Source organism: Ailuropoda melanoleuca, chromosome 6 (assembly GCF_002007445.2).
Source record: "Ailuropoda melanoleuca isolate Jingjing chromosome 6, ASM200744v2, whole genome shotgun sequence".
Classification (NCBI taxonomy): domain Eukaryota; kingdom Metazoa; phylum Chordata; class Mammalia; order Carnivora; family Ursidae; genus Ailuropoda; species Ailuropoda melanoleuca.
In genome coordinates this window covers 75690547-75708546 of record NC_048223.1, presented here as the reverse complement: position 1 = coordinate 75708546, position 18000 = coordinate 75690547, and positions in this window count along the sequence as shown.

Genomic DNA, 18000 nt, shown 5'->3' with positions numbered 1-18000 from the left:
TCAAGGATTGTAAACTCACGGCCAATCTCGTTCAGTTTGTCCCTCGTCCATTCCCCCAATTATTTAGAAGGAAATTCCAGACTTTACATCATTTCATCTGCAAGAACTTTATCATGTACTTCAAAAAGATCAGAGCTCTTTTTAAAAAAATCATAACGCCCATGTCCCACCTAGAATTTTAACAAAATCCTGAATATCCTTTTAACTATGTTCTTAATATCATTGAATATCAAACCAGTGTTCAAATTTCTCCATTCTCTCATAATTGTTGACTGTTCAAATCAAGATCCAACGAGGTCCATACGGTTCATTTTGATGAGGTGCAGTTTATCAACTGTTCCTTTTATGGCTCATGATTTTGGTGTCAAGGTTAAGAACTCCTTGCTTACCTACAGATCCTGAAGTTTTTCTAAGAGTTTTAGAGTTTTGTTTTACATTGAAGTCTATGATCCATTTTGAGTTAATTTTTGCATAAGGTGCCAGGTGTTTAGATCAAGGTTCATGTTTTTGCCTGAATGGATGTCCAATTGCTCCAGCACGGCTTGTTGAAAAGTTTCTTGCCTCCCTCAAATTGCTTTCATGCCTTTGTAGGGAAAAAAAAATCAGTTGGACATATCTGTGTAGGTCTGTTTCTGGGTCCTCTATTCTGTTCCACTGATCTGTGAATCTCTCCCTCCACTAATGTCATATACTTTTCATTGCTGAAGCTATACAGGGAGAACTCATATTGGAGAGAGTAATTCTTCCCATTTAATTTTTCTTTGTCAAGATTGTTTCAGTTATTCTAGGACCTGTGTCTTTGCATGTAAACTTTACAATAAGTTTCTCTATGTCTATAAAGATCTTATTCAGGATTTTGATAAGAAATGTAAACCTATAGGTCAGTTTGAGGAGAATTGACATTTTTACTATGTGAGTCTTCCAATTCATGAACATGGTAGGTTTCTTCATTTACTTAGATCTTTTATTTCTTTCATCAGGATTTTGTAAATTTCTTTTTCTCTTTTTAAAACAATTTATTTATTTATTTATTTATTTATTTGACGGAGAGAGAGAGAGCACAAGAAGGGGGAACATCAGAGGCAGAGGGAGAAGCAGGCTCCCCGCTGAGCAGGGAGCCCAACACAGGGCTCAAACCTAGGACCCTGGGAACATGACCTGAGCCGAAGGCAGACGTTTAACCAACTGACCCACGCAGGCGACCCAGGATTTTGTAATTTTCAATAAAGATCCTCCCTGTATTTTGTTAGGTGTATACTTAAATATTTTGTTTTCTCAAAGCTTCTGTAAACTGTATTGTGTTTTTTAAAATTTCAGTTTCTTCATGTTTATTGTTAGTATATAGAAATGTTATTGATTTTTGTAAGTTGATCTTATATCTCACAAACTTGCTAAATTCACAGGTGATGGAATATTATGCAGCCATCAGGTTGATGTTTATATTACCTATCTCTCTCCTCCATTCAGGGTGAATTTCTCTGAGCTAAACAGCTGTGTCCCATAGGAGGTATCCCTTGAGTTTAATGACATATTTTTTACTTTAAAGATATTTTAAGAATTTATTGAGATATAATTGACATATAACATTGTACAAGTTTAAGGTATACAATGTGCTGATTTGATACATTTATATATTGCATGTGATTACCACTGTAGTGTTTTTATTTTATTTTTATTTTATTCTTTTAAGCAGGCTCCATGCCCAGTGTGGAACCCAATGCAGGGCTTGAACTCACAACACTGAGATCAAGGCCTGAGTTGAGATCAAGAGCCAGGTGCTTATGCAACTGAGCCACCCAGGTGCCCCTCCCATTGTAATGCTAGCTAACACTTCTATCATGTCACAGAATTATCATTTCTTTTCTGTGGTGAGAACAATTATGATCTAGTCTCCTGAGCAACTTTGAAGTTTATAACACAGTGTTATCAACTACCATCACTATGGTGCTCATTAGATCTCTAGGACTTATTTATCTACTGGTTGCAAGTTTGTACCCTTAACCAATAACTCCCCAATTCCCACCCTCCAGCCCCAGGTAATTACTATTCTACTCTCTGTTTTTATAAGTTTGGCTTTTTTCGATTCCACATGTAAGTGATATCATACAGATTTGTCTCAGTCAGACTTATCTCACTTAGCATAATGCCCTCAAGTTCCATCCATATTGTTGCAAATAGCAGGATTTCCTTCTTTCTCATAGCTGAATAATATTCCATTGTGTATATAATATATATATAGTTATAATAGATGCTATAATATTGTATTATATATAATTTTCCATTGTATATCTTCTTTATCCATTCATCCAGTGACAGACACTATGTTTCCATATCTTGGCTATTCTGAATAATTAACATGGGAGTGCAGATATCTCTTTAAGATCCTATTTTTGGGTACCTGGGTGGCTCAGTTGGTTAAACTTCCAACTCTTGGTTTCGGCTGGGGTCATGATCTCAGGGTCGTGGGACCGAGTCCTGCATGGGGCTCTGCGCTCAGTGGGGAGTCTGCTTGAAGATTTTTCCCCCTTGCCCTCTGCCCTTCCCCCGCTTGCTCCTGTTCTCACTCCCTCTCTCTAAAATAAATAAATAAATACATCTTTAAAAAAAAGGTCCTATTTTCATTTCCTTTAGATACATACCCAGAAGCAGAATTGCTGGATCACATGGTAGTTCTATTTTTAATTTTTTGAGAAACTTCCGTACTATTTTCCAAAATGGCTAAAACAATTTAAATTCCTACCAACATGCGTGAGGGTTCCCTTTTCTCCACATTCTCACCTACACTGGTTATCTGTTGTCTTTTTTTTTTTAATTTAAATTCCACTTAATATACAGTGCAATATTAGTTTCAGGGGTACAATTAAGTGATTTAACACTTACATACAACACCCAGTGCTCAGCACAAGTGCCCTCCTTAATCCCCATCACTCATTATACCCATCCCCCACTTACCTCCCCCCTGGTAACCATCAGTTTGTTCTCTATAGTTAAGAGTCTGTTTCCTGGTCTGCCTCTCTCTTTTTTTCCCCTTACGATCCCATCATGGAATATTACTCAGCTGTTAAAAAAAGAAAGAATGAAATCTTGCCTTTGCAACAACACAGATAGAGCTAGAGAGCACAATGCTAAGTGAACTAAGACAGTCAGAGAAAGACCAATCCCATAGGATTCCACTTCTATGTGGAATTTAAGAAATAAAACAAACAGTCTGTTGTCGTCTTGATGATAGTCATTCTAACAGGCGTGAGGTGGCATCTCATCGTGGTTTTGCTTTGTATTTCCCTGCTGATCTGTGATGTTGGGCACCTTTTCATGTGCCGCGGCCATCTGGAGTCTTCTTTGGAGAAGTATCTATTTAATTCCTCTGCCCACTTTTTAATTGGATTGTTTGAGTCTTTACTATTGAGTTGTAGGAGTTCTTAATATATTTTGAATGTTAACCCCTTCCCCGATCTACGGTATGCAAACACTGCTTCCCATTTCATAGGTTTGCTTTTTCATTTTGCTGATTTTGTTCTTGCTGTGCACACTTGTTTGATGTGGTCCTACTTGTTGACTTTTTACAAATAAATATTTTTACATTCACTGTTCTTGTTTCATTTCTTCCTACTTCGGTTTCATAACGGCTCATTCTTTTTTAAGAATTGAGTCCCGCATTGATCTCTCAGGAGCTTCACGCCGCTTCTTCTCAAGGACTTTCTCAAATTCATCCGCAGTGAGTTGACTTCTTACTGTTGAGTCTGTCCATTTTCTTAGCATTAAATTTCTTCATGTGATTTGGAAGGTTAGTTTCAAGGCCAATGGCCAGTGGGAAGTTGGTTCATGTTTTTGTTTTCTGTCTTTCTCTCTTCTGCTCCCCATGCTCTCAGGCTTTGTTCTCTGAGCCCACGGTCTGGAACGGACGTGGGCATCTTGGGGGACCTGCTCTGCACTCATCCTGGGGAGATCAGACGCATGTTCCTGGGCAGGGAGAGGCCGGCTGTGAGTTCCGGTGGGGAACCCATACCTGCGTCCTGCTGCACGCTGTCCCCAAAGGGCGGCTTCTCACAAGCTTTGCTGGCTTCTGCCTCTCTCACAGTTTGAGGTTTTCATGCCATTTTTTTTTTAAAGATTTATTTATTTATTCGACAGAGATAGAGACAGCCAGCGAGAGAGGGAACACAAGCAGGGGGAGTGGGAGAGGAAGAAGCAGGCTCATAGTCCAAGAGCCTGATGTGGGGCTCGATCCCACAACTCCGGGATCACGCCCTGAGCCGAAGGCAGACGCTTAACCGCTGTGCCACCCAGGCGCCCCTTCATGCCATTTCTGTACCACAAAAATTTTTATCATGTTTTTTACTGTGGTTTTGTCTTTTGGGGGAGGGGGAGCTTTTTAATGTGTACCAATCTATTTTGCTTATTATTACTCTATTTCTGGAACCATGGGGCCTCAAAGCATGAAGGTAAAACTAACTTGACCAGAAGCCCTCCCACCGCCCTCACTGCCTGCATTTAATATATGGTAAACAGATTCTTCGGAGAGCCAAGGGGGGAGGGGCTGTAAGGGCCCAGTTATTAAATGACACATGTGACTCTGGACACCCAAACTTGAGAACTTTGGATTATTTCCTTCCAGTCTGGGCTAAGGCGAATCCTGCATCAATCCAACAGGAGACCCCTCGGGGGAGACTATGGGCAAAAATGGAGATTTAAAAAAATAAAGATGGGGTCTGTGTGCGGTGGGTCTGGGAGGAGTAGTGGGTAGGAACCTGGAGGAGAGCATAGGAAGGTATATGGATTAATACGCGTGCACACACATCCTTTCTCATTTCCCGCTGGCTTATTAACAGCCACGAGGAGGTGGAGGTCAGCCGTCAGACCTTCCAGATTGAGGTGAGCTGCGATTCCCACGCCTTCTGTCGGGGCCCCATCACCATCCCGGTTGGGAAAGATGGGAAAGGCAGATGTGTCTTCCTTCTAGACCAGGCTGGTGGGTGGGACGGTGAGAGAGCCCCACAGCTGTTTGTTCTCAGGAGAGCACCGCACCCCATTTGTGTGGAGGGAGCAAGAAGGGAGAGGAATTTTAATTTCTTGGAGGTTTTCAACAACCCTGTTGAAGAGTTTAAATGGATTTCGTGTTTATAGAGTCAGGACAAGTGTAAGAGTGGTTTTATGAGGTCCGATCCCTGTCTCTGGGGACTGACCAGAATAACATGATTCATTGTCATCATCAACGTGGCTCCAAAAGTTTTATAGCCTTCCACCTCAAAGGAAGTCATTATTACCCTGGATGGAGAGTTAAGTGAGACAGACTGGGATTTGAGCGATTTTATTATTGGCCGCATGTGATCTTGAGCAAGGGGCTGGGGTTGAACCGCATCTCTGAAAATTCACATGTTGAACTCCTAACTTCCAGGACTTCAGAATGAGATCTTATTTGGAAGTTGGATGTTGCAGATGAAATGAATTAAGATGAGGTCATACTGGAGTAGGGTGGGCCTGTAATCCAATACGACTGATGTCCTTATAAACAGGAGACATTTGGAGGTGGACACGTACAGGAGAAAGGCCGTGCGAAGATGGAGGCAGGGATCGGGGTGACATTTCTACAAGCCAAGGAACGCCAGGGATGCCAGCCAACCGTCAGAAATGAGGAGAGAGGCAGGGCACAGATTTTCCCTCACCGCCTGCAGAAGGAACCACCCCTGCCGATACCTTGACCTCAGGCTTCTGGCCACCAGAACTGCGGGACAGTAAGCTTCTGCCATTTCAGCCATCCAGTCGGTGAGGCTTTGTTGTGGAGGCCCAGCAAACAAATACAGCAAGTGACCTCAGCTCTTGGTCTTACTTTCCTTGTCTGTAAAATGGGGATAATAATAATAATAATAATAATAATAATACCTCCCTATGGCAGAGATAGAGATGGTCACCACACCTTGTATCTCTTCCCCTGCATTTCCAAGCCCCCAAGCATTTGCCAATGGCTTGTGGGTTGAAGCGACACGAGTCACTTCTGGGGCAAAGCATGGCAAGGCCAGCACATGACCCTCCAACCATCTTTTCCTCTGCCTCAGCACCAAGGTGGCCCCCTGTTCAGTGGGCCAAGCCGCAAGATCAAGACTGCCTGGCTTGCTTGGTCACCGAATGGAGGGAAGTTGCCCTGGAGAGTCACACGGACTCATAGCAGGCTTTGTGTAAGTGGGAAAGAAACCACCGTCGTGTCAGTCCTGATACTTTGGGGATTGCCACAGCACAATCTAGCCTATGCTGCCTACCTCTAGGACCGCTCTGGGGATCGAACAGGTCAATATGTGTGCAACTAAAGCAGTGCCTGCCATACAGTCATGACTCAGTAAATGTTAGCCAGCATACAAGCTGTGTGACTTTTGGCAGGTGCTTGACCTCTCTGAGCCTCTGTTTCCTCATCTTCGAAATAAGAGCAATGACAGCATCTTCTGTGGGGACTGTTGTAAGGATTCAATAAGATACTCCTCGGAAGACCTTAGCCCAGGGGAAGCGGAGTGTGTTCCTTCTCCTCGCTCGCTCCTCGGGGTTGCCTGGGTCAATCTGCTTGCCTGGCTGGGTCTCTTTGAGGCTCCTAGAGAGGAGCTCCTGTGAGGATTACTGGGCTCCATGCTTCAATGAAGTCATTGTACAAAGCATCTGTTCTTTGTTTTGTAAATCTTCCCACAGCGGGGCTGGAGGCCCGCATCTCCTGCCTGGCCTCAGATGGGGATTTCTGCCTGGCCTCAGATGGGGATTTCTGCCCTTGCAGACCAAGGATCGGACTGTCAGCAGCATTCTCAGCTGTGGCCTCCCCAGAGCTGGCCCGCTGTGGGCCACGGATGTGGGCTCACGGGACCTTGGCTCTTCCCCCATTAAGGCAAGTCAGCTCTCCTTATCGTAAGGGGATCTCTGCCCCAGATGCAAGGACGGGGAACGTTTCTCTTGGAACGAAGCAAAGGGGGAGAGCATGAAGGCACTGAGGAACCTGCCAACTCAGAGCTAAGATTGTGACCACGTGCTGATGCCAGCACTCAGCCAGAAACCGGAGCAAATCAGACACAAGGCGGAAATGGCCTCTGGGAAGCTGCAGATGGGCCAAATCAGAGATGTTGAGCTTTCTCTTTGATGTAAAAAAGGAATAGGAGGGAGATAAGGCCATGATTGAGAACAGCTGGATTGTCATTAGTCCTTCACTGATAACTGGATGTTTGTACTTATTTTTTTTTAAAGATTTTATTTATTTGTTTGACAGAGATAGAGACAGCCAGCGAGAGAGGGAACACAAGCAGGGGAGTGGGAGAGGAAGAAGCAGGGTCATAGCGGAGGAGCCTGATGTGGGGCTCGATCCCATAACGCCGGGATCACGCCCTGAGCCGAAGGCAGATGCTTAACCGCTGTGCCACCCAGGCGCCCCAGTACTTATTTTTATAATGCGCTCTTAATAGTACATCTGACCTTAATTGGCCATTGAGGTGAAGGAGGTTCTCTTGGGATCTTCTGGGCACTTTTATTATTGATTTATTTTTAAGTCAACTCTGTGCCCCATGTGGGGCTCGAACTCACAGCCCTGAGATCAAGAGTTGCGTGCTGTACATGATCGAGCTGGCCAGCTGCCCCACTCTGGGCACTTTTAAATAACGGATGTCCAGAGCCCACTCCGGACCAGTTGCATCAGTCTCCGAGGACAGGGGGAGGGCTGTGGTTCTCGAAGTGTGGTCCAGGGACTAGCAACCCTTCTCAGGCCCTACCTGTGCACTAAAATGGCAGTGTATTAAGACAGGCAACTGCTGTCAGGCTTCTGTGACCATCTCAAGTGACCTCAAGGAGAAGCCAAACCAAGAGGATCCGGAAAACCAGTTCAGCAGAGACATGCAGGCAACGTGTTTTAACAATTGGGTATGATAGACACATAATGTATTAAGATACATTATGGAAAAGCTATGTAACTGTATGGAAATCAGTAAACATTAATTTTTACACCTGAACAAACTATACCTTGTGATGCACAATTACACCTTGGGGAATCGCTTACAAGTACACAGAACCTTAGTAAGACAACGAATAAAGCATTTACTAACCTATTTTAAGGTTGGCTTTTTTTTTTTCAGTCGACACACCCTGACCCACTGAGTCAGAAACTCTGGGGTTGGGCTCAGAAATCTGTATTTTAGCAGGTCCTGCAGGAGATTCTGATGCATAGGAAAGTTTGAGAACTAGTGGGTGATTTGTTTTATTTATTTATTTATTTATTTATTTATTCTTTTTAGAGAGAGAAAGTGGGGGAGGGGCAGAGGAGAGGGCGTCTTAAGCAGGCTCCATGCCCATGCAGGGCTCAATCTCACAACCGTGAGATCATGAGCTGAGCCGAAATTAAGAGTCGGACACTTAACCGACGAGCCACCCAGTGGGTGATTTTAATGTGTGTCCACAGTTGAACACCACTGGGTTAGTTTGGGGAGCTCTATTTTGTTGTTGTTGTCGAATAAGTAGTAAAAGGGTGAGTGTTGACTTGAGTGGCTTCTTCAAGTGTTGATTTGAGTGGCCTATCTCCTCCCTGCTGAGCCCCAGCGTTCACGATGAAGGCATCTGCTCTCTACTCCCTGGAGGGGGACGGGAATGTGACCTGCCCATTCTCTGAACATCTTCTACATACACGAGGGAGAGCAAGGCAAAACTTCCTGTCACAATTAATATTCCTGCCCAATCGTCCTATTACTGACAGGCCCCAAACCCGCTCAGGACATCCTTGACCCACGGGAATTTGAGACTTCGCTGATACGCACCGATGTCAAGCACAAGCCCCCTTAGCGGCTTCGGCACGAGCTCCCCTGAGCCAACTTCACGCCCTGCGAACATAAGGCCTTATCCTTGGGTTTTGGCACATCCTTCACAATCCTAATCCTGGAGGAATTAATTTCTCATTTTGGAGTAATAGAATAGTTGTGGGAAGTGGGTGGAGTGGGAATTTCTAGGAATCACAGCTTTTTTAATGCACTTTCTCTCATTTTCAGCCTAATGCTTCTGTTCACCCTTCCTGACGCTGTATCCAACGACGGCGGGTACTCGGCTTTTCCCGGCTCAACAGAACAGAATGAACTCCGTGTCCTTCCGGGGTCAACCAACTGGAGAGTGGAATCTGGCTGGAAAACCCCAGAGCCCTTTTGCTTACCCCGTCTGGAAGGAGGGGTGTGTGTGCACGTGAGTGTGCGCACGTGTGCGTGTGTGTGTGTAGGAGAACAACTCAACATGTCCCATGATCCTATGCTTCTCTCAGTCTGGAGAAATCTGTGACCATATGAGCCAGCTGCTGCCTCGTGAGGGGCCACAGAAAAGGATAGAAACCAAGGGCAGGTGGATGCTTGCCAGAGGCCGCTGTCGGCTCCCAGGCGCATGTCTCTCTCTCGGGCCCATTCCTCCTGATTTCTAAATACATCAGTCACGCGGACATGCCTCCTCCCCGGATGCACCCTGGTCAGGCTATTAACCACCCTCCTCACGCCTGTCCATCGCTGCCTGTCAGGGCTCCTGCTGGCAACACGGCGGGGTTTCTCCGTGGCTTCTTCCAAGTCTGCTGGGCTAAGGGACATGTCTTGGATTTATTAAAATCAGCCCCATATTGGAGCCAGATGCTTCACAGTGAATGATGTGGTCAGGATGGAGTGAAGAAACAAGCAGGACAAACAAGGAGGCTCAGCGACGGGTGACCGTCTCCTCCAGGGCCTTACTGAAAAGTCTCCTTTCTTGCTCCTTCTCTCCTCCCAAATCAAACATTTGCTTATGCGTTTTTGTAAGCTTCCGTGTCTCACTCTGCGAGCAGCAGAGCCGTGTTTGTTGGGCTGTTTCTTCCAAGCCCTGTCTGCGGCCATGGGCGAGGAGGACGGAACCCTGGAGTCCTGGCAAGTGTGAGCAGAAGGCCTAGCGGGAGGTCAGAGAGCAATGGCCGGCCTTGCGGGACGGGGATGGCTTTCTGGCTAAGTGGGAGGAGGAAGCAGGTAAACACTCAGGCTTTTCTCCTTCCTGCTTGCAAGAGTTATATATATAGATAATCATAACAATACTTAATCACGGTAATCATAGTAATGGTGAGGATAAATCACTGTCAGCCTTTGCACTAGAGACCCCACACGTACCGTCTCACTCAGAGCTGCCCAGCACCCACCCCGAGCAGGTGCTTTGCCATGACTTCTTATCCCCATTTGTACTTGAATACGGAAACCCAGAGACGTCTCCGTGAACCAGAGGTAGAACTGGGATTTGCTGCGGCGCCTGGGTGGCTCAGTTGGTTAAGCATCTGACTCTTGGTTCCGGCTCAAGTCACGGTCTCAGGGTCATGGGATCAAGCCCCGAGTCAGCTCTGTGCTCAGTGGGGAGTCTGCTTGAGATTCTTTCTCCCTCTCCTTCTGCCCCTCCCCCTGCTCACTCTCTAAAATAAACAAACAAATCTTAAAAAAAAAAAAAAAAAAGAATTGGGATTTGAACTCGGGCAGCTTGACTCCAGAGGCTTCACTCTTAAACGCCAAGTGACAGATGCAAGGAATACATGTTTGTTCAAGAAATTGTTGAAGACTCAGATAAGTAATTTACTGTCAACAGTTTGGCTTATGTGTTTCCAATCATTTCTCTTTGCAAATGTATTCACAGTACAGAGAATATTTTCTATAAATTGAATCATATGGTACTTGGTGTTTTATAGATTACTTTTGTGATGTGATGTAATTTTCCTAAACATCTTTGTCATTAAAAAAGTCTTCTGCACGATCATTTTAATGGCTGTGGAGAATCCCATCATATGTGTAACCACAATTTATGTGACCGATTCTCTGTTATTCAACACTAAGTGGTTTTCCGCTTTTTCCCTATTATAAGCAACATTCAAGTTCAACAACATTAAATCTTAGCATTCAGCCACAGTTATTTCCTTAGGATAAACTCCTGTACTGGGTTTGCTGGATGAAAATGTATGAAAAAAATGTTAAGGTGTTTGATACATATCAACAGACTTCTTTCCTCTGTTCTCCCATAAGATGAAAGGATGTTTCTCCACACCTTCACCAGCACGGGGTTTTATTATTTTAAAAACGTTGTTGCCAATTTAAGAGGTCATTGTTGTTTTGGTTCACATTTCTTAGCTTTCTGCTGAGTGTGAGCTTTATTCCTATGTGTGTTATGGGCAAATGTCTTGAGGGCAACAAGTGACCTTTCCCCCAGGAACCCTGTATGTGATGTTTCCCTGCCTTAGCTCCATGCCACTGTCATCAAAAGCCAAGTTCTAAAGAGAGTCTCTGGTCCCACTGCCCCTTTCTTGTCCAGGTCAGGATCCCAGGAGCACTGTTCACAGAGGCACACGACATCTGCAGGGATTGCCCAAGATCCCAGAGCACCAGGCCAATGAATCAGTGCCTTCTATTTGTCCTGTCACCAAAGAGAGGGACGAGGGTGCAAGTCCCAGAGCTCACAGATGTCCCCACAACGGTGTGGCACAGCTATTCTGAGGCCAAGCTCTGGAGGCAGGAGGACCTGGGTCTGCAACCTGGATCTGTTCTCGATTTCCCTCTGCAAGCCTTAGTTCCCTCAGCAGTAAAATGGCTGCTAATCAAGTGAGGATCCAGCAAGATCATGCATGAGAGGCCCTGGGCGCAGGACTAGCAGATAGTATGTGCTCAATAAATCTTTCATCATTACGATTCTCATTCCGTTGTCTCTGGAGGGCTTCGAGGGAGGTATTTTGAGTGAGAAACAATAATACGAATGTTCACTTGCTTGAAATGTTCATGGACATGCAAACAATCTTGTCATTTCTGGGAAGAAAATTCAACAGAAATCCATTTTATTCTCTTTGTTCCCACTTCTGACCAGGCTCGTAACATAATAGCTAACATTTATGAGCACTTACTGTGTGCTGGCCCCTTACATATACCACTTGACTTAATCCTTACAGTAACCCCCTGAGGTAGACACCATCTGTATCCCCATTTTACAGATGAGGAAGGTGCAGCACAGAGAGGTTGAATGCCTTGCGGAAGGTCACACAGCATGGGTGTGGGCAGAGCCAGGATTTGAGAACAGGCAGGCTGGCTCCGGATTACACACTCTTGTCCTCCAGGCTACACAGATGCTGATGTTTGAAAAGGTGGTAGCACCTTCATTTGGGAAAAAATGCCCAATCTCACTTAAATTCCGCTTCAGTGTATGCCCCAAGAGGTCACATGCGGCACCGGGGCTCTGCGGGCGGCTCCCAGGGCAGGCACTGAACCTCCTGCAGGGTCTGAGAAAAGACGCGAAGGGATGGGCTCAGAACCCTCCAGGTCCTACCACTTTATGCCTCTCTGCTGGAGCCTGCCTGGGGAGGGGGGGGACGCGGGCAGGCAGTGACCAGAAGTGCTGGCAGGGCCCGGCAGGAGTCCTCTCCTGCTCATGTCCTCAGGACTCCACACTGTTCCCACGGCCACATGACCGTAGGGCTCTCTAGACGCAATGCTGAGAAATCCTTGAGCCCGCCACAGGCCTGGGGTCGGTCCCTCTGCTTCTGTGTCTGAGATAAAGTGCGTGGCCAGGGCGGTCCTGGACCTAAAAGGAGACCTATAAGGCTCCCTCAGGAGCTGTGGCTGCAGATTTACCAGGCTGAGTTATACCTGAGCCAGGGAGGCCCCAGCCGCTTCAGTCTGGACATTCCCATCCGTCAGGCAGGGAGGGACGGACACAGACACGAGGTATTGATGGGGGGTTTAATTTTTCCCCGACTGTGAATTTTTAGGTACAGATGGTTACAAAGTAAGCCGCACTAGAATCATCAATGAATTTCTTGTATTTGGTATTGGAAAGTATAAAAGCCTGCCCTGACAGGTCTGACAGGGGATGTCTGCTCCCACGCAGACGGAGACTATGCGTACAATTCTCTACCCTGCAGCTCTGCGTGGGGTCTGGCACACGGTGGGCACGCAGCCAATGTTGGTTGGGCTCAACTATTCTCTGTTACTTTCCATCTCAGCAAGTTCCTTAAACCTTGCTGAGCCTCCATTCCTTTATCTGTGAAATGGGGAGATAGTTTCCACCCCGCTGAGAGCAGTTCTGAGGGTTCAAGAAGAGATCATGAGCAAGTGCCCCACACAAGGCCTGGGTCATAGCAGGTGTGCAGGAAATGTTTAGTAAACAGAACTGTTGACAGGTGGCAATGACCCAAGGGGCCATCAACGGAGGAATAGGTAAGCAAAATGGGGTCCATCCATACAATGGAATGGCATTTAGTCTTAAAAAGGAATGAGGTTCCGATACATCCTACGTGGGCAAACCTTTTAAACGTGGTGCTCAGTGAAAGAAGCCAGACACAGAAGGGCACGTATTGTATGGTTTCATTTACACGAAATGTCCAGAAAAGGCAAATCCCTAGAGACAGAAAGCCAGTCAGTGGTTGCCAGGGAATATGGGAATTCCTTCTGGGATGATGAAAACGTTCTAGACCTAGAGAGTGGTGACAGCTGCACATTACACATGTACTAAGTGTCACTAATAGCACACCGTTCGTTCCTTCATTCATTCATGCAACCTCCACTTGTGCTGTGTCGGGCACAGGGAGCCGATGTGAATGCTCAAGGCTTTCCCTGAGGCTTAATCACCCATGAAGGAGAGCGAGGAGGGGGCACTGACATCTGGAAGTAAGACGGCAGGAGCATTGTCCTGTATCGGGCTCCTTGGATTCCTGCTTCCATGGGCAGGTCTTGACACGTCTTCTCAGCTGTTCCTCTGCTCCCCAGGCAAGCGGGACATGTGTCAGGAAGCAGTGGGCTCCGAGCCAAGCGCAAACATGCCTCTATTTGGGGCCAGGGCGGTGGGGAGCAGCACCCATCAGGCAATGTTTTGAATGAATTGACCTCAGCCCAGGTCTTCTTGGTCCCCCAGCGTCAGTATTTCCATTCGTACAGACGGAAGGCAGAGGGCATGCTCTCCCGGACAGGACGCTGCTTAAAGAAATCACCACCAAGTCAGGGGAAAAGAGAATGTTAAAGAAGAGGAATTAATGGAAACTTACAAGGGGAAACAGGATTAGCCCCTGTTCACTTACCCAAACACCAAAGGTACTCCATGGGGCATCTCGGGTCTGTCCCTGAAGCTCAGCTCTGCTTTTCAGGATTTAGGACAGAGGGCAGCCTGACTGCCTGGGGCAGGTGCTGAGGGACCTGTTCTCTTTGGCCCTGGGTTCCATTACAAGTTCTACTCGGGCCTCCCTTCTAGCCTTCAAAATATTTGTCAGTTCACTGATTAACTGAGAGGCGTTCAGAGGAGGTCGAACATGGGGTGAAGGACCTAAGCAAAAGCAGTAGCTGTTTCTTCGGGGCTCATCGTGAGCCAGGCACAGGGCACACGTCCCCGTCCTTCATGTTGATATTGTCCCCATTTCACACAAGAGCAACCTAAGGCCCAGAGAGGACAATTCACTGGTGCAAGGTCGCACAGCTAGGACACATTGCTGCTATTCAAGCCTGGAGAAGAGCAGACTCAGGGGCAGACTTGGCGAAGTGGGCACTTAGAAGAGGGGTCGGGCTTGTTGTGTATGACCCCAGAGGGAAGCCTTCGGTTCTACGCTTGTGCCTCCTTGGCATTTCCATGACCTGGGGCTCTCAACAGATCACAGTGGGAGACTTGATGCAAAAGATGGGACAGAAGGGTCTGTGGGGATGAGAGACATGGCTTCACATCCTGACACTTGCTGGTCATGTCAGCTGCCGGGGCCTCACTCTTCTCATCTGTGAAATGGGATCCAGTGATCACAGCAGGCCACTCTGCTTCACTCTGCCTTTCAGTGGCTCCCTAGCCCCTTCCTAGTGTGGCTGAGAGACTCCCGAGCCTTCAGGCCCAGCTCTGTCTCCCCAGAAGCAAGCTGTTTCTCGGGCCACAAGCACTCCCAGTCCTCTTTGTCTTCCAGGCCCTTGCACCTGCAGCCTCCTGGGTTCCTCTGTTGAGCTTTCTTGGGTGAGAGAGAGTGGGGCGGCATTTGAAAGCAGGCACTGGGGATTGCCACACCCCATAGGCGAGCATCGCCCACTGTGCACTTTCCAGGGAGGGCAGCTCCGTGTGGACTGGACACAGGCTGGCCCCATCCAGCCTGTAGGTGAGCAAAACCACCTCACTCCTTCCTCACTGCTCCTTCTGGCCCCCTGCTCAGGTAGGCAGCAGCTGCTCCGGGGGCGGGGTGGGCGGGAGAAACCCAGGTGGGTGCAGCTGGGGTAGCTGACTTCAGTGCTCTGACTGGCAGGCAGAGGCAGAGCCCACAATTTGCAGACTAACCAGCTTATTCCTCAGGTTTAAGCGTTAAGGAGCCCCGGGTAGGCCTTGCTGGGAAAGCCTACTCAGACCCCAGCATGCCACCAGGACTTCAAGCTGGAGGTTGAAAACGCAAAGGCCTATGGGTCCCAGGGAGCTATCGTAATGAACGGAGTGGCCCTCGTGGACGGACGCGGATTCGCAGAGATGTCTTAGTCAGAGGTGAAGTATCAGCGCCTTCCCCGGGCTGCAGTCCATTGTCCCTGCGGGAATGAGAGCCCCACATCCCCCAGCAGCAGGTGCTGTCAGACCCCTCCCCCCCTTATACCTCGCTCTGCGTCCTTACACTGCGCTCTGGAAAGTTCCAACTGCCTGCATCTCTGGGCCTGACAGCTTGTTCCAGAATTCTGGAATGCTGTTGGGCTAGCAAGGCTGTGCTGGGGAATTAATATTCCCCCAAAGCAGCCTTCAGCCAAAGTCTGACAAGGATTGGTGTAGGAATACTCCGGGCTCCCTCATCTTCCCCCTCGGGTAGGATAATTCTAAGGCACCGACTTTCCGCTGTTTCCCAGAGGGCTTCTGCTTCAGTTGCCCCCGGGGGNCCCCCCGGGGGGGGGGGGGGGCTGGCTTACCGGCGCACCCTTCACTGGCTGTCTCCCTCCCCTCCTCCCCTACTGGCTGTCTGCCGGTCCCAACCTCAGGTGTTACTCAAACCAAGACACCTGATGTTCTAGGGGAAGCGGAAAGCTGGTTTTCGTATAAAACCCCTTACTTTTTAAATGTCGCCTCTAACGCCAATTGTTAAAAATGAAACCAGACCATGTGTGGGCCACGCATCCACAGGGTGGATTCGGTCCATGGCCGGTGGCGCGCGGGGCTCTGCACGCACTGGGCCCTGAGTGCTCGGACATCACGGCCGTGGCTATCCTCATGGGTGTTCTTTTTAGCAACTTGGGTCTCTTCCTCCCCTGCATCTCATGAGGATGCCCCCTCCTTGTTGTCCCCCCAACCCCCCTTCCTTCCTCCCTTCTTTCTCACGGTCTGATTTTCCTGGGCAAGCCTCTCCCGCTGAGCCTTTACCACTTGCTTGTTCTTCCAATAAACCGCACAGCGGCATTCAGCAAGGGGTTTACTGGCTACGAGAGGATTATATCTCCAGGGAGCCTGTTTACTGTTGGTAACCTTTGTCCAGCTGTTTCAGAAATGGCTCCTTTGGGGCGCCTGGGTGGCTCAGTCGTTAAGCGTCTGCCTTCGGCTCAGGGCGTGGTCCCGGCATTCTGGGATCGAGCCCCACATCAGGCTCCTCCACTGGGAGCCTGCTTCTTCCTCTCCCACTCCCCCTGCTTGTGTTCCTTCTCTCGCTGTCTATCTCTGTCAAATAAATAAATAAAATCTTAAAAAAAAAAAAAAAGAAATGGCTCCTTTAAGAGTTACCTCCAAGCTCAGATCAATAGTGTTTATGCTTGACCTGGTTCCCCAGGTAATGCCACAGAGGCTCTGCAGGGGTGGGCTGAGTTGAGGAAGCCAAGGATCCAGGGTATCTGGTGACCAGGAGGTTTTATAACAGCAGCATGGTTGCCTTGGGGTATGAACTTTGACCCGCAGTGCCCCCGAGGCTGCTACAATCTCAATAGGCCAACTGTTGCTTCTGGCCTGCAGCTCCTTGAGAATGGCACGAAGGTGCAGGTGCGATGGGGCCCTGAATCTCAATCCTGAACTCTTTTTCCCCGCCCTCTTTACCCACAACCTTCTGGTCTGCTTATCATGGCTTTTAGTCCCGTATGCTTTTATTTGCAGGTTTCTGATAGCTACAACGTGTTCTGTAGAATGCCGGAGTCTTGAAAATGTTGTTTGGCAAAAAAAAAAAACAAAACAAAAACAACTTTTCATGGTGAAAAAATTCTTCCTGTAAAAATCATTCTGGGTGAATTCTGGTAAGCTGGGGCAAAGGAAAGCAGATCTTCTCAGAGCCTTTAATATGCTAATGTGCCCTGTAACTTCCTAAGAGCGGTTAGGTGGGTTAGGTGACTGCAGTTCTTCCAGACACACTTGGGGACACACTGATGGAGACTCCAGTGCTGGGCCTGCCTTGAGCAAATGACACAAGTCCCAGGCCCCTGCTGATGGTCAAATTGCTTCGCAGACGGATCCAGCAGACTGTCACTCCCTCAGAGACCCCGTGGAGCATTTGGCTCCTTCCCAGGGTTGGGTAACTTGGGGTATAGTGGAGGAAGATTCAGGAGTCCCGAAAGGCCTGAGAGCAGAGAGCAAAGATGGCTCCAGCCTGGGCTGGTGACTGAGGGGGTGAGTGGGTGGGAAGGTCTCCAGGCTTCTCTGCTCTATGATTATGGCAATTTGTTTCTCCAGGAGGTCATTTGTGGTAGGAAACAGAGCCCAGAAATTAAACTAAATATATCCAGTCCCCAGAAGAGTGGAGACAGCAGCAGCACCTGACCGGGGGGTTGGGGGCAGAGATACTCAGGTTGGGATGTCATTGTGCACGGCCGAATTTCAAGGGTTGGGAGGAAAATGGTTTGAGTTCCCAAGGCCCAGCCTGGGTGGAAAGGCAGAGGCACAGGTTTGAGTTTGGGGAAGGGGTCCCATTCCTTCCCATCACGCCTCCCTCTGTTGTCGCCCCTCCCACCAGGTACCTAACTGCTCACCAGTGCTCAGCCCTTCTCTGCTTCTTCAAGGTTCCTCCCCTGCGCCCCCAAACCCATAAAGCTTTACCAGCTCTGTCTTCTCGAGTTCCAAAAT